The sequence below is a fragment of the Triturus cristatus genome, chromosome 7, assembly GCF_964204655.1.
Source record: "Triturus cristatus chromosome 7, aTriCri1.1, whole genome shotgun sequence".
Lineage (NCBI taxonomy): Eukaryota > Metazoa > Chordata > Amphibia > Caudata > Salamandridae > Triturus > Triturus cristatus.
The window spans coordinates 1818881198-1818908600 of record NC_140590.1 but is presented as its reverse complement, the minus strand read 5'-3'; the positions used below and the strand labels follow the sequence as shown (position 1 = coordinate 1818908600).

The 27403-nt window shown below is 50.1% G+C and overlaps 1 long non-coding RNA gene across 1 annotated transcript; it reads left to right on the top strand.

The window, feature by feature from the left end:
* LOC146813263 (uncharacterized) lies at positions 1-27403 on the top strand. Its single transcript, XR_014966022.1, has 4 exons — positions 1-131; positions 6550-6584; positions 16713-16859; positions 26875-27403. It is a non-coding gene; the product is annotated as an uncharacterized LOC146813263 (long non-coding RNA).

Genomic DNA, 27403 nt, shown 5'->3' with positions numbered 1-27403 from the left:
GACTGTCTGCCAGTGCCAAACAGCCACTTCAGTCAGCAAGCTGAGGTACAGCCTGACTCCTGATCCCTGCAGCGCCGTCTGACGCTGGCCTGGAACTACGGCGGAGAAAATTCCTGTCGGAACAGTGATAAGTAAGCCTGATACGGCGTGACTAAGATTCCGGTGTTCCGTCGTTTTCCACTCCCTGTCTGTATGCGCTCCCCCTCGCATGCCAACTATGGAATTTGTCATACAATAGATATTTTAAGCTCCCCTTGTGTGCTGCCGATCTAGTGCGCATGCGTGTACTCAGCATACTATGCAATTTTTCATTCATTTTGAAGCTCTCCGAGTCAACAGTACTTGCAGTACTTTTTCGACCTTTCCTTGGGGTCCTGGGAGAGCGTTAGTTAGGCGATCGAGTACTAGGAGTGTGCCACCGTAGGTCTCAGAAGGGCGAGACCGAGACCAGGGCCGGCTTTAGGTCGGTGCGACCGGTGCCACCGCACCGGGTGCTGGCTTCCTTGGGGCGTCGTGTTTGAAAGTTAATTATGCTTTTGAAGCACCTGCTGCAGCGTTTCTTTCCCCGGTAATTACCAGGCCTCACATAAATGTCAAGATAACTTGTGTGACTAATTATCTTCCAGTGGAGAGAGATCAGCATTTTGTATAGTTGAGGTTTTGACTTCGCTGAAGTTAGTGCAGAGGGTTAATATGCCTGCTGCAAAGAACGAGTACCAAGTAGATTACAGAGTGCGTATGATGTAAAAAGATCAGCAGGTTGCTGCTTTCAAAGAGGCATCCTTTTTTTACTTGCAATTTATAACTTAAAGTCCTAATATAGAATAGTGAGCTATTACGTTTCATCTTGAGCTGCATACACTCTGCAAAGTATACATTATTAGAACATTGATTAATGTTGCAAAAAGGGTTAATTTGGCTAGAAATCAATTCTTATCATTAAAGAAAACTCCCAACTATGCTGTTTCTTTTTCGACTCTGAGTTTGTGCTTCTCCACACCAAGCACTCTTAAACTATACTGCCTACCAGTATAGATGACGTGACTCCTACACTTTTAGTCCTTTGGCTTATGTGACATTTCCTATACACTGATTTACACAGGTATGATTGATTGTCTCTCTGTAATATGTGTGTGATGCAAAGTGCTCGGACACCCTACACTGGTATGAGTGGCGCTTCTTAACTTATTCAATGCATCTGAGAGAGTGTGGTTATGGAGACTTGGTCACTGTTAAAGGGTGCTAGTGAGAGAATACGTGGTGGAGGTGGTCATTGGGGAGGCGCCAACAAACATTGTTGCACAGGGCGCCACCAGCACTAAGGCCGGCGCTGGGTGAGACCTACTGTCTTCATGAGTGAGTACACACGCCGCGCTGCATGGACTAGAAGCTAGAGTATGGGTGAGGCTGGTGCAGGTACCGCCTGCGTGCATGAGTTTGCAAGACACCCTGTATCTGCCTTCACTAGCAGTCGCATAGCTGCCAAGGTTTCAGATAGCTGTGTGTGACATTTTTTATATTTACAGTGTAATTATTTGAGACCTGGAAGTGGCCACATTACTGACAAATGACATGCCTTTAAAAGATCAACAACGGAGGCAACTATAAGGCGGAATTTATAGATGCACCATGTAAATAGCGGGCGAGTGGGGTCTCCTTCTTTTTGCATACATCCTGTACCCAGTAGTAACCCCTTTTTGTTCCCTGCTTTAGGAGTCACAGCCAACACACTATTGGAACGTTCACTATCCTCCTCTGCTGACAAAGTAGTCGCCAGTGTTGACTGGAGAAGCAGTCTCTGCCTGCCCCAATAGTTATCATCAACATATCCAGCACCCGCCACCACCTACTGCAATTAACACGATTTACCTCTGCAACAGTGCACTTAGTCCTTGCTGCAGCAACTGCTGCCACTCCTTGCTCAATCAGTCCCAGCCCCACAGGCCTGCATTATTCAATGCCATCCCCTAGCGCGGTCGCTCCGTGCAGTAGCCCTGATCACCATCACCTTCCCGAGGCCCCCGCCTATGAAAGTGCTCCAGCGGCAGCAACCTTCCCTCTGCTCCAGCAGCTGTCGTGCCCACCATCCCTCATAAGTTATTGATAACAGCCCATTAGCCCCCTTAATAGGGTCAAAGCTCTTTCTAAATGTGCAATTATAGGAAACAAATTATTTTGAATAATGATTTTTATGATAAATATAGTAATTGATGAATTATTGGTATTGCACTTGAAACAAAATTGATTAGAAATTTAGAAGTGTGCTTATTAATGAAGTTTAGGTCTGCCACATTTTAGCAGATACATTATTTTATTAATATGGATGCTGTTTTGGTGTTCTGTTCATCTTGCTCCTGCACGTTATCTCTCCCAATCAATATCCCCTCATGTCTTCTCTCCACACACGGCCTCTGACCTCCTAGACAGAGACCTGCTCTCTCCCCCAGCAGCTCCGCTGTTGTGCCACTGACCCCGCTTACCTCTGAGCTGGTAGGTGTTCGAGGCCCTCCTCCAAGCGCAGGCTCCTGCCTGCACCTCATCCCTGGTGGTCCAGTGGGAGAGCCTTGCTCCTCTGCTGGTTCCGCTGCTGTCTGTGTTGTTGTGTGCCTGTTTTCCTGTCCTTTTGTTATTGTGCCCGTTTTTTCTATCTTGCTGTCATTGTGCCTCTGTATTTTTACTTGTGATCTGTTATTTGTTGTTTTGTCATTCTCTGTTTTGTTTTGTTTGTTTCTGCCCTTTTCCCTTCCCGCCGCTGCTGCCCCAGTGGCCCCTCACCCCTGCTGGTTCCCTCTCCCAACTTCCAGCTGCGCTTTCCTACCCCCTTCCCTATTTAATGGTGGCTGAGCGCAGCGTGCGCACCAAAGGCAAGACCATTTGCGAGCTGACCGTGACCAGCGCCAGGAACCCTGGATCCCCGACCACCCAACGCTACCACTCAGCTGCCCTCCTCTCACTCCACCCCGGAAGGAACAACAAAGTCCAACTGTCCACGCCGAATACCACCCACGGACAGTTTTCCAGCCGTCACTGCCGCCAAACCTTCGCCAAATCTTCACCACCCTCTGCACCACGCTGGACGCCACACCACCGAAGCCCTGAGGTGCATCCTCCTCAACGTTCGATCCCTGCACAGGCACGCTGCAGAGATCTGGGACCACCTTGACACCCACTCGCCAGATGTCGCCTTCTTCACAAAAAACTTGGACCAACTCCACCTCAGCCCCCGACATCACCACCGCCATCCCCGACGGATACAAGATCCAGAGGAAGGACCGCCCAAGAGGAGGGCTATCAATCGCACAAAACCGCTCCCTCCGACTCACAACCTCAGGCGATAGCCCGCCCGCCACCGGACACCTCCATTTCCAGATCCAGACCAGCCCCAGAATGACCCTAAGAGGCACCCTTGCCTACAGATCTCCCGGACCTGGAACTGCGTTCACCACTACATTCGCCGTCCTCATTGCGCCCCACGCCATAGCATCCATGGACTACATGCTCATCGGAGATTTCAACTTCCAGATGGACAACCTCAGCAACCCCAACTCTGCCACCCTCCTGGACAACCTTGTCAACCTCGGACTGAAACAACTAGTCACCACCACCACCCAAAAGCCAGGACACACCCTCGACCCCCATCTTTGCGGGAAGTAACAACATGCACTTCAGCCAGACCACCCAACCCCCATGGACAGACCACCACTGCGTACACTTCCCCATCAACAAACCCACGCCGCCCAAACCTGCACCCCGCCCTCATGGAAGAAACTGGAGCAAGGTCACTGAGGAGCAGCTCAACTCCACCCTCAACCGCGATGCCCCCACGACCTCGACTGACGCCAAACTCGCAGCTAAAGAACTCCAAATATGGATCACCAACTGCGCAGAGGAGCTTGCACCCCTGCGTAACCCCGACAGACAGCGCCTAAGAAAGGCCACCTGGTTCACCACTGACCAGAAGCCAGATGCACCTGCAGACGTCTTGAGAAGAACTGGAGAAACAGCAAATCCTCAGAAGACCGCACCACCTACCGGAACGCCATGATGGAATACCACCAACACATCAGATCCACAAAAATGACCTTCATCCACAACAAGATCCTCACCAACTCCAAGGAACTTTTCAGCGTCCTCCAGGAATTCACCCAAACCCCCAGCGAAACCACGGACATCACACCCTTCCAGGACCTCTGCAACAAGCTCAGCTCCTACTTCCATTTGAAAATCAAGGGCCTCTACAACAATTTAAACGACTAGACACCTGACTCCGAAACCCAGCAACGCCAGCCAGCCCAGCATCTCCTCCTGGACCCCAGTCCCCACCGAAGACACCGCATCGACCATGAAAGGCATTTACTCAGGAGCACCCACGGACCCCTGTCCCCCGCACATCTTCCACAGAGCTGCTGCCATCACTCAGGAACTACAACGCACCATCAACACCACCTTCAAAACTGGCATCTTTCCCGATGACTTGAAACGTGCAGAAGTTAGACCCCTACTAAAGAAGCCCACAGCAGATCACACCGACCTCAAGAACTACCAACTCATCTCCCTCCACCCCTTCCCGTCCAAAGTCACTGAGAAGATCGTCAACTTCCAACTAACAAAATTCATCGAAGAAAACGCCATCCTCGACCCCTTCCAATATGGATTCCGCAGCAACCACAGCACCGACACCACTCTACTCGCTGCCACACACGACATCCACACGCACCCTCCTCGACCAAGGACACAACGCAGCCCTGATCCTACTCGACCTCTCTGCAGCCTTCGACACGGTCTCCCACCGAGCACTCACCGCCAGACTCCACAATGCCGGCATACAGTGAGGCGTCCTCGACTGTCTCCGCTCCTTCCTCACCGGCAGAACCAAAAAAATCAGACTGCCATCCTTCCTCTCCGAACCCAAAGAATCAGACTGCCATCCTTCCTCTCCGAACACACGGAAATCAACTGCGAAGTACCCCAAGGGTCGTCGCTCAGCCCAGCACTCTTCAACATCTATATGGCCTCCCTCACCACCATTGTCAGACAGCACGGACTCAGCATAGTATCCTATGCCGATGGCAGCCAGCTCATCCTCTCCCTCACCAAGGACCCCATCACCACCAGACTCCACTTCCAGGAAGGAATGAAGGACGTCACATCCTGGATGAGCAGCAGCTGCCTGAAGCTCAACTCGGAGAAGACAGAGGTCCTCGTCCTCGGACCCTCGTCCTTTGCATGGGACAACACCTGGTGGCTCACCGCCCTCAGCAGCCCTCCCACCCCCACGGACCAAGCCAGAAATCTCAGAATGGTACTCGACTCCTCCATCTGCATGACTCGACAGGTCCACGCTGTTGCCTCCACCTGCTTCAACACCCTCCGGATCTTCCAAAAGACCTTCAAATGCACCCTCCCACCCTGAATCAAGGAAGACCGCCACCCACGCACTCATAACCAGCAGATTGGACTACGGAAACCCCCTCTACACCGGGATCAACAAGTCTCTGCTCCGCATACTCCGGACCATACTGAACACCACAGCCAGATTCGTAGTTGGCATCCCTCGACACAAACACATCACCCAACACCTGCGCAACTACCACTATCTCCCCATTGAGAAGAGAGTACATTTCAAGATACTCACCCATGCCTACAAATGCCTCCACAATAGCTCAACAATAGAATCTCCTTCCACATACCCAAGAGGAACCTCCGATCGGCCACCGTCGCTGAACCCCCGCGCATCTGCAGAGCAAGAACAGGTGGCAGAACCTTCTCCTACATCGCTGCCAAAACCTGGAACAAGCTCCTGATCGACATCAGACGCACCCCCGCCCTGCACATCTTCAGGAAGACCATGAAGACCTAGCTCGCCGACTGACCAGAGTTGCCCCCCCTACTGCTAGCGACTTGAGACCCTCATGGGTGAGTAGCACGCTTAAAGAATCCCTCATCGATTGATTATAGCGCCGCTCAGGTAGACGCAAGGCTGCACCATATCCTTGTAAATATGGTGCAGCCTTGCGTATCTGAAGTGGCGGAGTGAGGCGTTAAGCCATGATGGCTAACACCTCACTCCGCCACTTCTTTGTACATATGACCCCCGGTTTTCCCTCCTCCTCGTGTGGGTTTGTGTGGCAGGCAGAAGCCACAGTGAAGACGGGGAAATCTCTTCAAAATGTACATAACTGAATTTCTTTCACATGCATAATGTTTTCATTTTAGTACATTTTATTTTCTGTCACCTGTTTTACATTGAGGGTTTCTACTTTGTGAAGCTTGAGTGTGTCTGGCAGAAGCCTCGTGAAGCAGATTGAAATGTCTTCAAAATTCACACAACCGTATTTCTTAAACATGCGTATTATTATGTATTTTGTTCATCAGATTTTTTTTCTCCTGTTTTATATTAAAGGTTGCTGCTTTGTGTCCACGTGGAGTCTGGCAAATAATTTAGTGTTTTTGATATTTCTCTCTGCATTTGTTTAACTTGTGATAGATTTTCACCTTATTACTTATGATTTCCCCCACCCATTATACATGGGGTTGCTCCTTTTTTAGGGTTGAGCATGACTGGCAGAATCCACATGAAACAGGTGAAGTATCTCTTCGCACAACTTCATTTTTTTAAACATGCGTATTTTCAACTTTGTACATTAGATTTTCTCTTGCCCATTATACAACAAGAGTTGATGATTTGTGTCTTGCCTGTTTTACATTGTGTTGCTGCTTTGTAGTTCTTAGTGTATGAGATCTGAGCGTGACAAGCAGAAGCAGCTGGTGGAGTGGCACCGTGCACCATGAGTAATATTGTATCAAATACTGTCTTCTGCTACCCAACCAGTGCATGGTGACCTATTTCTATTGCTTGCCTCAAGGCTCATGTTATTGCTTCATCCATGACCACCCCCCCCCCGATATATATGACTCCGAATTCCATTTATTCCAAATAATGTCCACTCTTAAATCACTATCCCAGACATTGTCGTCCTACTCACCATTTTTTTTCTCTTGTGTGTCAAATCTGTTTAACTTTGGTTATTAGTGTTAGGATCCAAGGACGGTTGAGGGAGACACAGGTGATGTTTCATCTATGTAGGTGCAAAAACAGAATTTCAGAGTATGTTTTAAATGCCAGGTACCACGCAGTGAAATGGGTTTGCCTAGAAGGGTCTGGGCTGTTATCTGTTCAACATTTTGTGACTGACTCTTCGCCAGACTTGCGTCCTTTTTTTTTGAGCAGCATAATTATTGATGACAAAGCAATATAGTTTCCTGTTAAGCCTGACATGGACAGGGAAGAGACGAATACAAGATAGCTGCTCCCTTCCCACCAGTGACCGAAGCAGCGGCATAATGTCCGCTTCACCCTTTGATTCCCCTGGCGCTGCGTGAGGATAGACCCATGCCGGGAGTGACCTTGAGATTGAGGTGGGATACTGATTGGGGCACCTAGTTAAGCATCTGTTGGTTGGCATCTCCGTCACCGAGACCTGCTATGCGGGACCGCATGCATGGCTGTCGTGACCCGGGTAGATCGGATGCCACATTTTTTTACACTTGGGGTGATCTGCCTGTGTGACGGTCTCCCAACGCGGTGTCCTGTGTGTTGCAGGCGCCGGCACAGGCCTTGTGGTGTGCTCAGCCCCCCCCCCCTTCATGCCCATTTTGAAGGGAGGCTGTCTGGCGACCAGAGACCTCCTGCCTCCAATCGTCCATCACCAATAGCACTCTCCTTTGGGGATGGTTTTGGTGCCCCCCCCCCTGCCCATGACAGCGTCTGGTGGCCTGCCCGGCTGGGGTCAGTGCTTACAGGGGTGGTCACCGCCTGGACCGGGGCACACGTGGGTGCAGTGCCATTGTGATATAGTGATGTCATCTGGACTATGTAGCCTCGCAGATGAACACTAGAAATTGATTCCAAGCGGCCTGTTGTACTCTGGCAAGCCTCGCATTGTGGCCCAACTGGTGGATGGCTACTGATGACAACTGAGCAGTCACAGGCCTAGACCCGGGACAACTTGACTATGTGCAGCACTCAGATTCAGCAATTGATGGGCTCCTGCGGGCCCGCACTATCTGCACACCTTCGCCCAGTGACATAGCCTAGGGCGGGCACGCAGGCAGTTGCTGCCAATTTCATGCTCCACAGTGCCTACGTTGAGCGACCTCTGCCTCGGGTCCACAGAGGCCCTGTAAGACTAAGGACACGTTTCTTGCCAGCTTGCTGGGTCTGTGGTGCATCTAGCCCTGTTGTTATTCTCCAGACCTGTTGTTCTTCTCCAGACCTGTTCTTCTCCAGACCTCTTCTCCCCTATTGGAGTTTTTCAGGGCTTTAAAAGCAGGTCCCCGTGCCAGCTCCCCGCTGCCTCTGCCTCGCTTGTGCTCCTGCTGCTCCCTGCTGCATAGCCTAATTATGTCTGGCTCTCCCATCTGCCTGTTTGCTATACTGCTGTTATTAGTGTGCCGCATTCTCTTGTGCCTGATTATTAGATCTCCTAGTGTGCCATGTTCTTCCTACTGCCCCTACAATAATACTGTTGTCGGCCCATTCATTCCGCCATGGTCCCTCCACTGCTTATTGTTAGACTGTGATTGTAAAAAATGTGGTACATCGCGTTCCCTCATTATTGCTTGTTCTCTCTCGCTCCCTCTTTCCTGTTTTGACCTCTCATTTTCTTCCCGCCAATGCCCCGGTTTTTTCCTCTTCCCATCCAGCTCCCTTGTCAGGACCTACTCAAAGGAGGCTGCAGAGCGGCCCGCTACCGAAGGCAAGCCTGAACATCAGCCTCAACCAACTTGTCACCGACCCTACCCGCATCGCAGGACACTCGCTCTACCCCATTTTCACATCCACAGACCTAGTCCAGTATAACCACGTCTCACAGCTCACCTGGCCCAACCACTACAGCATCCACTTCACCATCTCAAGTCTTACCAACATTGGCACCATGCCACCAACACCATGTGCAGAAACTGGTAAAAGATATAAGAAGAACAGTAAAACAATGCTCTCAACTCTCACCTCCCAGACACAGAACAGACTATGAAGAACTTCTCCAAGTGGAGCATAGAATGCGCCGACACATTTGCCCCAGCCAAACCCGCCAAATCCAGATGACTTGCCAGAAGAGCCAGCTGGTTCATCACGGAGCTGAAATCCACCAAATGCAACTACCTGCAAGTAGAAAGGAAGTCGCGCACCAGCAAAGAGACAGGCACCCATACCACCTTTAAGACAGCACAAACCAGTACCACTCCCTCCTGAAAGAAAGAAAGAAGAATGCTCTAGCAGATGGCATAGAAGCCAGCACAAACCACAGCAAGAAGCTCTTCGCCATTGTGGAGTCCCCCAACCCTGCAGCCACCGAGAACGACACCACCCCTTCCCTAGAACTGTGACACACCCTGACTATCTTTTTCTACGACAAGATCTGTCAACTACGAAAACTTCAAAACCCTAACCCCCTGCCACTTACAGCATCAGCCTGCTCACACCCACAAACGCAAACCCCCAACAGCTGCTCACCAATTGGGAGCCTCTCACAATTCAATCCACAATCTCCATTATGAACTCTGTGCACTCTGGTTCACCCATAGACCACTGTCCCCACCCCTTCTTCAACCTCGGGAGCAAGACGATTGGCTACGAGCTCAAGAAAGTCCTGAACACCATCATCTCGGCATACTTCCCTGAAAACTGGAAACATGGGGAAGTGGGGCCCCTACTGAAAAAAACATCCGCTGACCCAGCAGAGCAGAACTGAAGATATACCGGCCCATCTCCCTGCTCCCCTTTCCAGCAAAGATTCACGAGAAGGCATTCAGCCAGCAACTCGCCAGACACCTAGAACACAACAATCTCCTGGACTCCTATCAATCTGGTTGCCTAATCAACCACAGCACCGACACAGCCCTCATCGAAACCGCCGAAATCAGGACCCTCCCGGACCTTTGCAAAACGGCAGCCCTCATCCTTATGGACCTATCAGCCGCCTTCAACACAGTCTCCCATTGCATATTGATCAACAGACTCCTCCACATCCGAATTCAGTGAGAGGATAGCAACCACCTTTAGAGTAAGATCAAACTTGTTCAGCTGTCACCGCTTAATCTCCATGCATGGACATGGATTTTGCAAATGCCTGGTCGGAGAGCCCAGCCCTTCTATTGTAATAGCATGTACTCACGAGGGCGTAGCTACTCAAGCCCAGGAATTCTGGATACCATACTCTCTGTGCCCAATCTTGATCCTCTTGGATAACTTGGACCCAGTTGGTCCTAATATTCTTGAGAAAATGAGGCAGGAGTGGTATCGACAGGAAGACCTAGAGGATTCCCATATTCCACTTAAGGTGGACCGCGTTCCTGAGTGAGAGATGCCTTGGAAACACCAGTCTGCAGAAGTGCTTACATTGCTCCTTCTTGGTGGTGGCAAACAGATCGAGCCACGGATCTCCCTATTCGTGTAAGAGAACCTGCCCTGCCTCCAGGTATAATTGCCACTCGTGATCTGCTAGGCGCTGACTGCTGAGTTCATCCACCAAGCGGATGGCCCGCCACTCCAGAAGGTTGATGTGGGGTTGGGACTCCCCCTAGAGGTCACTGATCTCTGCCCCTCACAGATGGCCAACTCAGATGCTACACATTTGTCACTGTCAGCTCAGGGAAGGGAAGAAGGCTCTGCCATGAATCATCCGTATTGAGACCCCCCTCAAATGGATCACCTCACACAGAAGAACTCAGATCCCTTCTCCCACCATTCACCTCCGAATCCGAGAAGATCTGCAGCATTCCACATGGATTGTCCCTCAGCCCCTCCCTCTTCAAGATGCACATAACCCCCTGGCCAACACCGTCTGATCGCATGGACTCAAAATCATCTCCTATGCCAACGAGACACAGATCACCCTCTCGCTGTTAGAAGACCCCTCCATTACCAGAGCCAACTTCCACAGATGTATGATGAACTGGATGAAGGACAACTGACCCAAGCTCGGCATGGACAGGACAGAAGTCCTCATCTTTGGGAACAACACCTCACCATGGAACGACGCATGGTGGCCTGCTTAACTTGGCCCATCCCCGCCCTGACAGACCGACCACTCCCGCAACCTCTGCGTCATCTTGAACAGCAAATAATCTACGAAGAATCAGGTAAACACAGTCTCATTAGCTTCCTTCAATAACATACACATGCTCCGCAAGATCTTCACTTGGCTCCCAGTCAACACTAGAAGGATCGTCATGCAGGCCCTCGTCACCGGCAGGCTGGACGATGGGAGCACATTCTACATAGAAGTCACTGCACATCTGAAGAAACTACAAACAATACCAAACTCGGTGGCAAGGCACATCCTCGATCTCCCCAGATGGAACCACATCACACTCCACCTCAGGAAGCTGTATTGGCTCCTGATCCAGAAGAGATTCCAGTTCAAGATGCTGACCCACTCATACAAAGCCCTGCACAACGAAGGACCAGCATATATCAACAAAAGTATACCCTTCCACCAACTGTCAAAACACCTGTGATTTGCTTCCCCCATCCTCGCAGAACCCCCCCCCCCACCCCCCACCGCCCCAGATCAGCTGAGTTGACAGCAGGGGATACTCCTTCTCAAACCTGGTGGCCAAAGCTTGGAACGACCTTCCTCTGCACCTCCCGACTGCCCCATCGCTCGGGCAATTCAAGAAAGGACTCAAGTCCTGGCTGGTTGAATGTATAGAACACCATGAAGCAGTTAAGCAACTCCAGTGCCTTTAGACCCTCACAGGTGATATACTGCACTTGATATATCCTTAATTGATTAAGAGGTCGTAGACCGCCCCACTCAATCGCTCTGTGGCTCTGTGGCATCTGGATGAGTGTGGGGAACTACGGAAGCCTGAATCTTGCACTTTACCTACTTGGGGCCTTGCGCTCCGGCAACAATTCTCTGTGATCCCTGGAGCAAGCGGGCCTGTTGGGGTGTGCCTATACCCCCCCAAGGCGAATGTGGCTCTGTAGTTGGAGATGGGGCGTGACAAGCCCCCACAGCCAAAGCTGGCCCAAACCAAAATGGACCAGTACATCAAACCTACTGTAGATATCCAGTGGACCGCAGAGCAGCTCCCCCATCGATCACAATAAACAGACATGCCTATCATCCTCAATGCAATTCAAAGCTCCAGGGGAGCAGTAGAGACAAAAGTGGATGAGGTCCGGGTGCATGTCTCCCTCCTGCGCCAAGATATTCGCAAAGTAGCAGACAGGGAGACTGAGGCTGAGGCCACGGTCTCCACGGTTGAAGATGAAGGGACAACCCTTACACTCCAGGTCTCCCAAGTTGCTCTCCACAATGGCTACCCTGAAAGAATGAGCAGAGGGTGCTGTAAACAGTTTCCTGGGATACAATCTGTGCCCAGAGGGGGTTGAGGCCTCCGGGTCAGACTGCTGTCTGGAGGAATTGTCCCATTCTTTTGTCCCATCCGATAAGCTGTCTCTTAAGGGAGCAAGGGGAGCAAGAACCCTGACCCTCTGGTCAGGCTATTGCTCTCCCGGCGTGCAGCTCCACCTCTGCCAACTGCATCCTCTACTGATCTAGCCTGCTTCTTCTGGCTTCTCTGCTGCCTTTTTTGCCCGCTCCGTTCCTGCCTGTTTTCCTTTTTACTTCCTTCATTTTTGACCTCCTCTATTTCCTTTTCCTTTTTTTATCCCTTGCCTCCTTCCCACTGCTGCGGCCCCTCCCGAGAGTTCCCACTCCCGCCTCTTAGCTGACCCACCCTCCACGGACACCTACTTAATGGAGGCCCCTGTGCGGCCGTGCAGCGGGCACGCCGCTTGCACGTCAAAGCCAAGCCTGACTGCAACCAGCGCCAGGAACCCTAGTCTTCCGACCCGCCAGTGCTACAGCTCCTTGGCTCTCTACGCACTCAACATCGGCAAGGACAACTATTGTAACTCTATTCACCTCTCGACACCCACGGACATTTCACCTGCCGCCACTGCTTCACCTTCGCCGAGACCCAGGACCCTGGACACTCCTCCACCCTCCAGCAACAATGCCATCACACCCCAAACCCTGCAATGCATCCTGCTCAACATCCACTCCCTCCACAGACACGCCACGGAAATCTGGGACCTCCTCGACAGAACCACCACTGGCGTCGCCTTCCTCACCGAAACCTGGATGAACGGCGCCTTGGGACCGGGCATCGTGATCGCCGTCCCCGAAGGATACAAGATCACGTGGAAGTACCCCCCCGGTGGAGGCATCGCCATCACCCACAAGTCTAACCTTCGTCTGAGCACCTACACCGACGGGCCCACAGACCTGATGGAACACCTCCATTTCAAGGTACAGCCCAACCTGTCCACCACTCTTCGAGACACCCTCCTCTACAGACCCCCCCGGTCCCCGCACACCTCTCTCCGACTCAATCACCAACATCATCACCCCGCAAGCCATCACCTCCACAGACTACACCCTGCTAGGAGACCTAACTTCCACCTCAAGAACCTCCAAGACACCAACTCCGCCTCCCTCCTGGACAACTTCCACAACAACACACACGGATCATACCAGATGCATCGTACCCAGCAGGACACACCCTCAACCCCATCTTCACAGCAGGAAACTCCATCACCTTCACCCAAACCTCAGAACTTCCATGGACAGGCCATTGCTGTGTCCAGTTCACCATCAAGACTAACATCACCCGCAAACGTCCTCTCCAGCGCAGGAACTGGAACAAGATCTCCGACAACCACCTCACCGCCTCCCTCAGCAGCTCCACTCCCACCACTACAGACGACGACCCTACCACTGCAGCTCGTGCCCTACACAAATGGATCACCGACTGCACCAACACCATCGCCCCCTCAAGAAAACTTCCAACCCTCATGCCAAGAAGGTCAGATTGTTCTCCACCAAACTGTGAGAATCTAAACAAACCTGCAGACGCCTCGAAAAGCTATGGAGGAACTCCAAAACTACAGCAGACTTTGACAGCTTCAAAACAGCTACAAACTCATCAGATACTCAATGAAGAAAAAACTCCAGGACAGAATCACCACCCATGCACACAACAGCAGGGAACTATTCAGCATCATGAAAGAGTTTGCCCCACCCAACAGTGAGACTACTGACATTCCAACCTCCCAGGACCTCTGCGACAGACTCTGCGCCTTCTTCCATCTCAAAATCAGGCCATCTATGACCACTTAGACAACAACCTCCACGCGGAACCCACACTCGCCATCCCCTACAACACGCAGCCGACACTTGACAGCTGGACCGGCCGCAGCATTGAAGACATCCTGAAGACTGTGAAGTCAACTCACTCCGGGGCCCGCCACGGACCCCCACCATATATACCACAGGGCTGCAGACATCATCGCCTCTGAGCTTCGAATCCTCAACCGCTCCCTTGAGACCTTGTTCCCCAATGACTGGAAACACGCCGAGATCAACCCTCTCCTGGCAAATCCCTCGGCGGACAACACTGACATCACGAACTATAGAACCATCTCCTTTCTCTCTTACCTGGCAAAAGTCATGGACAAAGCCGTCCACAGTCAACTTGCCTCCTTCATAGAAGAAAACAGCAGCCTCGACTCCTCCCAATCAAGCTTCAGAAAGAATCACAGCACTGAAACCACCCTTATAGCTGCGACAGACAACATCCGCTCCGTCTTCGACAGAGGAGAGACTGTGGCCCTCATTCTCATGGACCTCTCCACTGCTTTTGCCAGTCTCACACCATACCCTAGCCCGCAGACTCCACGACGCAGGTATCTGGAACAAGGCCCTCGACTGGATTCACTCATTCCTCTCTGGCAGAACACAGCTGGTCAGACTCCCTCCTTTCCCCTTAGAACCCACAGCAACCACCTGCGGAGTCCCGCAAGGATCCTCCATCTGCCCTACCCTGTTCAACGTCTACATAGTCCAGCTCGCATTAATTGTCAGATCATATGGACTCAACAACGTATCATACGCTGACGACAACCAACTCATCCTCTCCCTATCCAACGAACCCAACATCTCCAAACACAACTTTCAAGAAGGAATGGAAGCAGTTGCCAAGTGGATGAAGAACAGCTGCCTACAACTAAACACAGACAAAACTGAAGTACTCCTCATGTGCGTGCACCTTGACCTCTGGAACAACACCTGGTGGCCCTCCGCCCTCAGGAACCCACCAACAGACCACACTTGCAACCACAGAATCATCCTGGGCTCCAAACTCGAAATGGACCACCAGATCAATGCTGCCACCTCTTCCTGCTACCACTCCCTCCACCTCCTCCGAAAGACCTCACCTACAAACTCCAGAACGCAGCCACTATACTAGTCCTCAACCTACTGTGCCACTGCCACATCAGCCAACACCTACGGACACTACACTGGCTCCCTGGCGAGAAGATAATCACCTTCAAGCTCCTCACCCACGGCCACAAAGCCCTCCAACACTGGACCAGCCTACATGAACTAGCGCCTCTCGTTCCACGCACCCCAAAGATCCTTCAGCTCAGCTTTCTCTTACAAAGGAACCCCACATCAAGAAGACCAGAACAGAAGGAAGATCCTTCTCTTTCCTTGCGCCCAAGCCATGGAACACCCTCCCTCTCCACCTCCGACAGACACCTTCCCTCGCCAAGTTCATGATGGTATTCAGGGCCTGGCTCTTCGATGAAGCACCGTAACATCCTGGAGCCGAGCACCCCCCCCCTCCCCCCCAGCGCCTTGGGACCCTTTCTGTAGTTGTGCTTTACAAACCCTTGATTGATTGATCTGGTTTTCGTGCAGGAGAGGGTGCATCGGGCCCTTGCTAATTGGCCACCCCCAGGGGTTTTCTCGCCTCATGATAGGCTGCATCTTCAACCACCAGGATAGGGATGCCATCTTCCAGGAGGCTCATATCAGCAATATCTGCACTTCAACACCAAGCTCATGATCTTCCCAGACTACACCCGGGCGATCCCGCAGCGCAAATGCTTGTTTGAGGATGTTAAACAGAAAATCCGGGCCCTTCCGATCCAATATATGCTCCTTTTCAACTCCTCCACCTATTTCTTTGATGCTCCACAACAAGCATGGGTGTGGGAAATGGCGCAACAGGCACTGTGGCTCACCAGAGTTGGGGAGGCAGCAAACATGAGGACAACTGGATCTCCGTTAGCCCCCCTCTCAGGTACGCCGGAGAAAGAGAACCCCCTAAAGGATGGACTGACCAAACTAGCATAGGAGATAAGGGTTATTGAGCCCATCTTGTGCTAGGAGTGCACTGGGAGCTCTGGACCCAGATGCATCGCTCTCTGGCACCCCCACTCTCTTCCAGACTCAAGACGGTGATCCTGAGCCACTCACTTGAACCCTGGTTGGCAGTGAGGTGCAGAATGACTCGGTCATGAATAGCCAACCATTGCTGCAGATGCTGTGAACTTCTCTATTGCTGTATTGCATATAAACTTTTTGGATGTGGAGTGGGGAGAAGGGAGTGTTTTCCGGTATTATGTTCTTCTGTTTTATTGTGATAATCAGAAATTGCTGTCAGCTAGCGTCAACTTTCCATTGGGCAACCGGGAGCCTCAGACGGCTCCTGAGACAACCTTCTAGTTTCTTTATGTTTGAATGTTGGGCGAGAGATTCTTCAGGGTTGGAAGTATGGGGTGGGGGCTGTTGGGTGGTATGGGTTACTGTTTTGTTTTGCTTTATTGTTCTGACATTCTTTTGCAGGCACCTACAACAAACTTCATCCACTGCGTGCACTCACAAACATCATGCTCTACGGCTCCACTGAGTCTATCCCCCTGTGGACCAGGAGGCTTCTCGTGGGGAGAGGATCCAGCCCACCATTTAACACTCCCGCTCCAACTGATTAAGGTAATTTCCTTGATTGTAAACTATCTCCTCAACCGATAAGAAATCGGTGGTAATTCTCTATAAAGCGGTTTCGCCTGGATTTGGTCATGCTTCAAGAAACGCATCTTTTAGGCTCCCACTGTCCCTTCCTCGTTGGGTTTGGCTATGACACAGTTTTTTATGCTGGCTTCTTCAGAGGTTCACACGGAGCCGCTATACTGCTGCTCAATGCCTTCCCAATGTCGGTGTCCTCCTCATACATTGACCCACAGGGGAGGTACATAGGGATGGAGGGCCCTCTAGAGACTAGACACCAGAACTTCATATTGGCCTATGTTCCCCAACCGATGTTGCACTCGACACTGCAGGCACTCCAGGACCTTGTGGTGACCCCCCACCCTCCCCAGGGACTACCTGATGGGGGTGATTTTAACGCGGTCCCAGACCCCAGTCTGGATATTTCTAGTAGACAAAGACTGCATTGACGTTATAGAGGAGGAACCCCAGATCTTATTTAAGCTCAACTGTAATGCTGTATCCTCTCCTGGAACCCCTATGGGCGTCCAGTAAACACACCCTGAGGGGTCTGATCAAAGGATATGTAAGGGGAAAGGAAACACGCCAACTGGTACAGGTAATGGATTTAGAAGCCCAGAACCTCTCCCTGGAGTGGGGGAACTGTGGCTGGGCCTCTGCAACATTGAGAGCCAGCCACAGGTCCATCACTCCAGGGAGAGGATCTGGATTGCCGTGGCTAGTGAGGCCCACCCTGAAACCGATCTCCCTAGAGGATGCTAGACAGTGCTGGAGAGCATTGACACAGCTGGTCTATGAACATAGAGACAAATCTTGCAAGCTCTTATATTGGTTGGCAGCTCATGCCACTGCGACTAGGACAGTACCGGCCATTCGCGATTCTCATGGAACCCTTCGTGAAAGTATGCCCGAGGTTGCTCAGGTCTTCGCGGCTTATCAAAACTTCTATGTGGCAACTCCCTGTACCCCCACAGGAGCGTGCATTCCCACTGCTAAAGGAGATTTCCCCTGCACTCGATCCCTGCCTTCTGTGGCCCGAGGACTTGACTAACCGATCACCACTGAGGAGATAAACTTGCCCATTTCAGATCTCAATTCAGGCAAGACCCCTGGCACAGATGGGTTCCCCATTGAATTCCTTAAAAGCTACCTGACCCATTTGCTCCCTCACCTACTGGCCTTCTACACTGAGCTGGCAGAGCGTGGATCGTCATCCCCGTCCCCCCCAGACCTAGACACTGCCACTATTGTGTTTTCCAAGGCCCACAAGCCCGCAGGACATTGCGCCTCTTATATGCCTATCCCTCTCATAAACTTGTTTGCGAAGGTCCTAGTGAATACATTAAGTCACACACTGAGTTAACTAATCCACCCAGACCAAATGTTGGTTCATGCCTGTGAGGAGCTATTCACCCTGTCCCAGCAGTGCCAGTTGAGCGTCTCCCTGGCCTTACTTCCAATTGACTTTGAAAAGGCCTTTGACACTGTCGCATGGACCTTCTTGGAAGCTGTGCTGAAGCATGCAGGTTTTGGGACTTCCGCAGACTCATCAGCCTGTCATACAATGCCCTGCATCCCATGTCCAGGTAAACGGAGTCCTATGCCTGCCCTTCCCTGTTTTTAGAGGCTGGCACCAGGGCTGTCCCCTGTCCCCATTATTTGCCCTAGTGATCGAACTCTTGGCAAGTCTTATCAGATGTAAAGCCCAAATTCGGGGATGGCTTTAAGAGGAGGATCCTGAAGAACACATCACTGTATGTGAATGACATCCTATTATTTCTGGATGACCCGCAGCATTCTGGCCCCAGATGCCTCTAAATACTACCCCTGTATGGAGAAGCCTCTGGTCTGCAGATAAACAAGTCGCTGTTGGTACCTGTTGAGGAAAATACTGGAGTACATTCTTGGTGCCCTGCGATCCCGATATGCTGCCGCTCCTTCAGATATTTAGAAATCTATATTCTCTACCTCCCAGATCTGGCCTGGACTCTTAATTTTCAGCCCATTATGAACACCTTGACTAGGGACCTCTGGAAAAGGGGCCCCCTGCCTCCTAAGCGCTATGGGGTGGGTAGCCTTAATTAATATGATGTGCCTACTGCACTTGCATGTTATTGTAAACTTGCATCACTCAATCCCCTGAGGACAGCCCTGCTGTGCCTCTTGGAGGAGGTTGGGGGACTGAGACTGGAGAGAATATTTATCAGCATGGCCACATTGTTGGCCAACAAGATATCGTCCGTAACTGGAAGTCACTGGAATCGCCCCTCATTGGAGGGGTGGAGGAGGGGGTGGACTGGTGTGCCCGCTATGAGAATCTGATCTACGGGGCCCAGTCATTGGTATTGGTATTGGTATTGGTATTTATAGAGCGCGACTGTCGCTCCGGAAGGAGCATCCTGGCGCTAACTGGAAAGTATGCTTGAGGTTGAGGGAAGGCGGGATTAGATGGCGTCCAGTACGTACTCGTCAGAAAGGCTGAAGATCCAGGTTTTTAGTTGTTTCCTAAAATGGATTTCCTTGGTTAGGGACCTCAGGTGCTGGGGCATGGAATTCCAGGCTCTAGAAGATAAGTGGGTGAGGGTTTTACCCCCTTTGGTTTTTAGGTTGAAGTTGGATGGTTTTAGTAGATTGTTATTGGAGGATCTCAGGGTCCTCTGGGGATTGTAATGGGGGTAGCGCCTAATTAGATATTTGGGGCCGATGTGGTTGAATGCCCGGAATGCAATGATTAGGATTTTGAAAAGAATCCTTTTGTGCAAGGGTAGCCAGTGGAGGGTTCTCAGAGCAGTGGAAGCTGAAGACCTCCTGGGGAGTTTAAGCACCATTCTGGCAGCAGAATGCTGGACGCTCTGCAGTTTTTTGAGTGTGACTTTTTTCACACCTGCCATTAGGCCGTTGCAGTAATCCAAGCGCGATAGGATTAGCGCCACGGCTACCGCTTTTCTAGCATCCGTTGGTAGGAAGTCAAAAAAAATTTTGAGGGATTTAATGATTCCGAAGCAGCTTCCTGCCACCTTCCTTACGTGATGATCGAAGGATAGGTCAGTATCGAAGGTGACTCCAAGGTTTCTTGCTGTTGTGACGGTCTGGGGAGGGGCTGTGGAGTCCTCTGGCCACCAGAGATGAGGACAGAAGTTGACATTTTTCCCCATGGGGAGGATTTCTGTCTTACTAGTGTTGCACTTGAGGTGATTTGTTTCCATCCACAGAAAGACGTTTTTCAGGCAGTTTTTTAGATTTTGTTCGGCTGATGTAGAATTCTCCTCTAGCGGGACTATGAGTTGGGTATCGTCGGCGTATGATGTAACAGTTATGCCGAATGATTCGATCAAGGAGATGAGGGGAATAAGGTAGACGTTAAAGAGCAGGGGGCTTAAGATGGAGCCTTGTGGGACTCCTGATCGAATCTTTTTCTCTGCAGAACTGAAAGGTCCTAGTGTGATGGATTGGGATCTTTCTGTTAGGAAAGATGTTATCCAGTTCAATGCCAGGTCAGAGATACCAATGTCCCTGAGTCTGTCCAGTAGTATGGGATGGGAGATGGTGTCGAACGCTGCTGTGAGGTCCAACAGGATCAATACTGCGTTCTTTCTTTGGTCCTGTAATATTTTTATTGAGTCAGTCAATTCGATCAAGGCAGTTTCCGTCGAGTGCTGGGGGCGGAAGCCTGATTGTTGAGGGTGGAGGATATTATTCATTTCGAGATGGTTTTTGAGTTCCCTGTAGACTAATTGTTCTGTGATTTTTCCCAGAACTGGGAGAAGTGAGATTGGACGGAGATTGGTCAGGTCGAAAGGGGATTTGTTCAATTTTTTCATTAAGGGCTTAACAATGGCTTGTTTCCATGCCCTGGGGACGATGCCAGTGCTGAGGGAGGTATTTACTATTTTGTTTATGATGGGATTGACAGTGTCAATCAGTTGGTGAAGGATTCTAGGAGGGCAGGAGTCAGAGGGGGCTCCTGACTTGCATGCTAGGATGACTTCCTTGGTTTGGGCTAGAGTGACCTGTGAGAACGTTTTTAGGTTTCCAGTTAGTTTACCTGCTTGTTCCAGAGGGATGGGGGACTGTGGGCTATGGTAAGGGGGGAAGTCTTTCTGAATGAGATTGATTTTCTCTTCAAAGAAGTCTGCTATTTGGTCGCAGAGGTCTTGAGAGGGAGGTATTTCGGGCTGTAGGGCTTTTGGATGGGTGAAAGATTTAACTATGATAAGATATGGAGGGGATGGTGGATGCATCATGGGTCGAATGTGTAATGATATTGATGATGATGTATTTACTATGGTTATATCTCCAATGCATTTTTATGGAGTCTTGTAGCATTGTTTGTGGGAAATGCCGAAATCTGAGAACTTGGGTATCAAAAAAGAATTTGATGCTTTAAAGTCCCACAGTTACCAGGATAAGGACAATGTTTCCTAGTGCCCATAGTGCTAAAGTTAAAGCAGCTGTCACCCATGGGCTGTGCACCACAAAGTTTGATCTTACCCACACCATGGGAGACTTAGCGGCAGCCCCAGAAACATTTGGTAGTTTGGCTTACAAATCTGCAGCGACTGATGGTGGCAAGGAATAGTTGCCTATTTGCAACCATCTCAGGAATTGGATCTTCACGCTGCTCCTCAGAGTTGACGGTAAGTTCCTTTGGGTTCTGATGCAGATTTTGGGTGCGTCAGTTTTTACAAAGTTGATGTAGCAGTTGCACTTACCGTGTGAGTCTGTATCCACGCTGGTGTTCAGGGCCTCCTCTTGCAAATCTGAGGTCGCTTTCACACACTCGATACGAGGTCCGAATTCAGGTCAGATTACTGCCTAGGGTGACAAACCTGTCTTCTCCAGCAACAGTGTACAAAGGCGATGGCCCTTGAATCCCCATGGGCCTTTCCTGGTATACAGGGGTTGTTACTCACCTAAGGAGACAACCCGCTTGGGGGGGTCTCAGTTACGGCCCTATTATTTCCACATTGTTGCACCAGCATGACTGTTCTTAAGTTCCTGTTGCTCAATATTGTTATGCAGTCGTTGCCTCTCACATTTAAGGCAGCCCTATAGTCTCTGAAGCTTTGTTATAACGCGAAGGCCCTTACATTTCAGTGCCCCCCTTTTCTAATACAGGGGTCATATCTCTCACGCGGACAGGTAGTACGATCGGTGCAGTGGTCCCGATGCACCCTAATCTTATACTCTGCCTCTCAGATTCTTGCATCTGGACTTCTAGACCTTGCTATCTCCTAGATCTCTTCTGAACGTCACAGAGTTCACTGGTCTTGGGTTAGGTAGGAGGCTGTGTTCCAGGTGAGAAGTCTTGATCCTCTTGGGTGATGTTTCCTCAGCAAGCATGGGAGACTGGGCGACCCTCTGGGTCACAATCCTAATTGCAACAGGCTGAACTCTTGTTGAGTTCTTACATGCTGATGATCAGCTTCATTTGACAAAATGTTTGTCTCAAGCCTCCTCTTTCATAAACATTTTCCAAACAAACTGTTGGATTTTGTGTCTCTGCTTTTGATTCATGTAATGGGGGGCCTACTTGGAAATGCCCACATCTTATTACACTTACTGTAGTTAATAATCTATCACTGAAGGACAGTCTCCAAATTTGAGAGCCCCCAACACAGGCCACCTTGATGTTCTCATCAGTGACGTGTGGTTTAAATGGTTACCCGTGACATTGATCTTCTCAGTCCCATAGGGTTCCACAGATGTGCTCAAGCCTCCTTTGACCAGTGATTCCTTCCGAATAAAAGAGCTACCTTTTGAAATGAAGGACAGACCCTTGCTCTCCCTTCACCCAGTGTTTTTCCTTCCAGTTTGAGAAAATGCAATTTACATTTATGTTTTTTGAAGATTTATTGATTGAAAACTGAACTTGGTGTTATTTATTGTTGATTATTAATACACATTTGTTTTTGTTGATTATTAATACACATTTGTTTGACTGTAGTTTCAGTCACATGACCTCTTCCGACTTCATGGCAGAAGAAAAGTGCAGGAGTTGCTCTTCTTCTAGCGAGAAGCAGGGTGCCTTGATTTACTGCTGTACAGGGGCGCAGTCTCTGTGCCGGTTCGTCCGGCAAGGCATGTGTCAGGTGAGGTAGCCGCCGCAGTATTGGCGTGCTCTCCACCCCAAGGCAGAGCCAGTGAACATTATAAAGCCCAGGTAGGCAGCTGGGGCCACTTGTGGGTTCAGCGGGGGGCCCTGAAATCAGGGAGATGTCAGAGTGAGGTCAAGATGAGGCAGGATAAGCAGCATAACTGTTAATACATGTGTAGCGCAAAACACTTCCCCACTTGGACTCGCGGCCTGCAGGGGAACAGAGATAGCTAGCATACTGAAGAGCACGTGGGGGTGGGGCAAAATACATGGTGAGAAAGCCCAGGCGCCGAGGCTTCCTGCCCAACGGAGTGAACAAAGAAAGACAGACAGAGTGGTGTGGCCGCAGAATAAAGCAGGCTGAGGTAATTCACCGGCAATATAGCACAAAACAAGGGTACAGTTTCTAATAGGCAGTGGGGGTTGATAAGGCTGTCAGAAGGAACAGGCGGGTGTACCAGAAGGATTTGGGGGGATCCAAGTGATCGGATCTGAATGCCTTCACACACCCAGAAGGGTGTCATGCTTCATCATTGGGCTGCTCCTCATCGGGCCGATGCTGCAATGCGTGACAGGTCCCTCAGTGGGGGGCTCTATAGCGGAGATCTTTTGATCTTAGCCGTATTGATGAATGCAAGTGAGGGGGTGTAAGTGTAGGGTGGTGTCTAGGTGATCGAAAATAGCCTAAGTAGTATCGAGGAGACTTTTTATTAAAGTGGTCCCCATGACAATGTAAAAACAAGGGAGCTGTCACAGGTAATGCTATACCAAAATAGCTTCAAAAAGGGTTACGTGGGGGTCATCTGATGTAGGCCATAGCCCACAATATCTAGCTTGGGCTCTTTGAGATGTCTCTCCGAGCCTTCGCTAGACCAAGTGGTCCCCTCAAAGGATGACCAAACCGAAGCTCAAAGGGACTAAATCCCATTATTTCTGTGGCACTTCTCTGTAGGTGAAAATCAGGCATGGCAAAAGGACAACCCGTCTTCTGAGTTCTTCAGGGAGTCTCATGATCATACCTTTCATGGTTTTGTTGAATCGCTCAACTAGACCATTGGTTTGTGGGTGATATGGGGTGGTAAACTTGTATATCACCCCAAACTCAGCCAACATGGCTTTTAGATAGCCAGATGATGAAGTTACTATCTCTGTATGACACCACCTCATTAGGAAATTCCACTCCAATAAAGATAATGATTGGGGCCCTGACACCAGCAGGAGGAGTAACAGCGCTAAGAGGAATTGTTTCAGGATACCTAGTGGTATTATCCACTACCAACAGTATACATTTGTTTCCTGATGCTTCACCTTTTCATAGGGAACCCCCACCACTTGAAGTGGAATTAAGGGGGCTTTTGGTGGTGAGCTGTTTTGCCACTGACTTTGTAGGTAACAGAGGAGTTGCAAACTCCTTCACTTTTTGGGACTTGCTTGGGCAGTAGAAGTAGGCAACTAGCCAAGTAGCCAAGTTCTTACCCTGGTACCCACCCTTGGATTGTGAAGTGCCTCTGACCCCACCCTCCTGAACAGGTTTCTGTGGGATTTTAGAAGACTCTTTAACTTTTTTCCTTAGACTTTTCCAAATCTTTCCAGTGGGGGGGGGAATAGCAAACCCTTTCTTTTGCGCACCCCCACACTGAGATAATTGGGTCACCCTACTCTTGATCAAATGGTTAGCCTTCTCCCCCAAACTACGCAGGAGAGGCTAAACCTATGTCTACCAAGTATTGATGCCATTTTTCAGACGTACAGTCACCTACACCACCCTACACTTGTACCCCCCCAAACTTGCATTCATTAATATGCCTAAGATGAACAGATCTCTGCTAAAAAGCACCCACTGAAGAGCCTCATCGGGCATTGCAGCGCCCGCCCAACGAGGGGCAGCCCAATGATGAAGCATGACACCCTTCTGAGTGTGTGAGAGCATTCAGATCTGATCACTTGGGCCCCCAACTCCCCCCAAATACCTCTGTTCTACCAGCCAGTTCCTTCTGACATCCTTATCTTCCATCCCCATGAGGAACTGCACTTTCCTTTTGTGCTGGATTGTCCATTTAGGAGCTTAGGTGCTGGACCTATTATATCTGCTCCCTTTTCCCCCTTTGATTTATAGTGATTCAGAAGCAAGCAGCAGTAGAGGAACTGGCGATCCTTGTTTTAGGCACCGGTTGTAGCGATGTCAGATGAGAGATGTGAGGTAGTGGAATGGCCTTCCGAAGAGTATTGGGATAACTGAAAAGGGAAAGTAGGAGGTGAAGAGCTGGGGTTGGAGGTTACATCTCTGAGGATGCAAGAATGGCTGGAAAGAGTGCTACAAGGTCTGCAAATACAATGGCCAGTGGAGGTGATTGAGGGCGGGGAGGGGAGATGCTGCGGGGAAAGGGAGCAGAGGGAGATCAAGGTGCCTGAAGCAAGACCATGGCCCGGTGCCCATCTGCTGAGCCTATGCTGGGTGCAGAGGTGGCAAGGTTGAAGTGGAAAAAGGATGAAGGCCAGGAGGAAATGGAGCATTAACCGTGGGCAGCTACTAGTCTAGGGCAGCAGGAAGAGCAAAGTAAGGGACCCAAAAGGGTGTATTCTCACAGAGGTCAAGGGGGGCACAGGCGCAGCGAGGACAGGGCATGGGCGTAGCGAGGGTATAGGAGTTTAGTGGTTCAGCATTCATATTTTGCCTCTAGCGGGCTGGTAGGCATCTTGGGTGTGGTGTCTAGGGCTCTGAGGTGGGATAGCAGAAGGATGGAAGTCAGTGGAGACAGAATAGATGGGGAGGAATGTAGGGTAGCAAGGGGTATACACTCCAGACCTATTCTCTTTCTTGCAGTTTTCGGGACAGCCGGATGGTGTTTTGGGACATGGTGTATTCTGACACAGGGCCCTCTGAGGACTCTCGTCATGTCCATCAGAGGACATGCGCAGAGCATCTTCAGGAGGAAGGACATACAGGTCAAAACAGCCCACAACTATAGAGGACTTGGGAGGGCTGATTACTGCCACCCTCAGGAGAAGGTAAACATTTAACCCGAGGTGGTGTATAATGTTCAATATCTGATGACAGTACCAACACACGTGGGCGGGGCAGATGAATTGGTTGGTTCAATGGACTTAGACTATGAGGAGGATTGGCTGGAGGAGGGTGAGGTCTTGGGCAGTGATGTGATTGATAAGGCATAGCAGAGGCGGTGACAGCAAGGAGCACGAAGGTCTGTGGGTGATGGGGCTGGGTTTGTTAATCAGTGTCCAAAGGCTTAAGACACAGTACCATCCAGATCCACTGACACCAGGTTGGCGGGCAGGAGGCTTCTACTGGCAAGGCAGCAGACTACGGAGTGGGCACTGACTTTAATGCCAGGTAAGGATGTAAGGGCCACTTTGTTGTCCCGGTTATGTTGTCAATTGGCAGTGCCTTGAAAACAGGCACCGCAATGGGAACTGCCAATAAGTTCCAGCATGTCATGGACGGTGACATCCATGCCGTGCTGGAACTGGGGGAATACAGAAAGGCAGGGGGCACATGTTATGCCTCCCCTGAATATATCCCCATGACATGGCCCCCTTTGTACTTGCCCCACCAGCTTCTTCATGGCAGGGCCTCGCCATGAAAATTCTGGTGGTGCAAAAACTCAAAATATGCTGAGCGGGACTGCGCCAGTCCCTGCTCACCATATTGCGTTGTGGCACTCTTGTGTCACCGCCAAGAAATGACTGTTCCCCGGCACAGCAGGCGGTCCACTGCCGATATGACTGAGTTGTAATCGGCAATACTGTGGACCACCACCCCTGTGCCACCGCAAGACCGCCAGACTTGTAATCAGGCCCTAAGTTAGCAAAGCTAAACTATTGTTCTGCGTATTAAGCAAACTGATTAACATATATTTTTTAATTTGTTCCCTTTTCCAACAGGTACTATGTCATGAATTTTTCAGATGGGTACATTTACAATGCATTCAAATAGAAGAGGCAGCCTTACTAGAGCAATACGGCTGTCAATGTAGTTATTAATAATCTTTTGAGTATTAAATGCAGAGGTGTAACCCTATTATACTCTCAGAGGACCGAATACGAATATTGTGTTACGTAGGAGGTAGAATCTTAATGTGTTTACAATAATATAAATATTTGCGGTGCTCATTATTCTGGTTTCATTAGTACACATTTTATTTCATATTTATCTTCCAATTGTAGCACCCTTTTTGTACAAAAGTGAACAGATTACAGTAAACATTTGTAAAGTGAATTATTGTGGTTTTCCTTTATACTGTCTTGGGTGTATCATAATGTATATGCAAGGCCAAGGTCCATTTCCTCGTCATCACTGAGAAAGAGAGCCTGACATTGCGTACCAACTGAAAAAGAACAGTTTCCACCATTGCAACTAATGTAAAGGCATGGGAAAAGTACTTCCGACCATATTTTTTAGAAAATGTTTTTA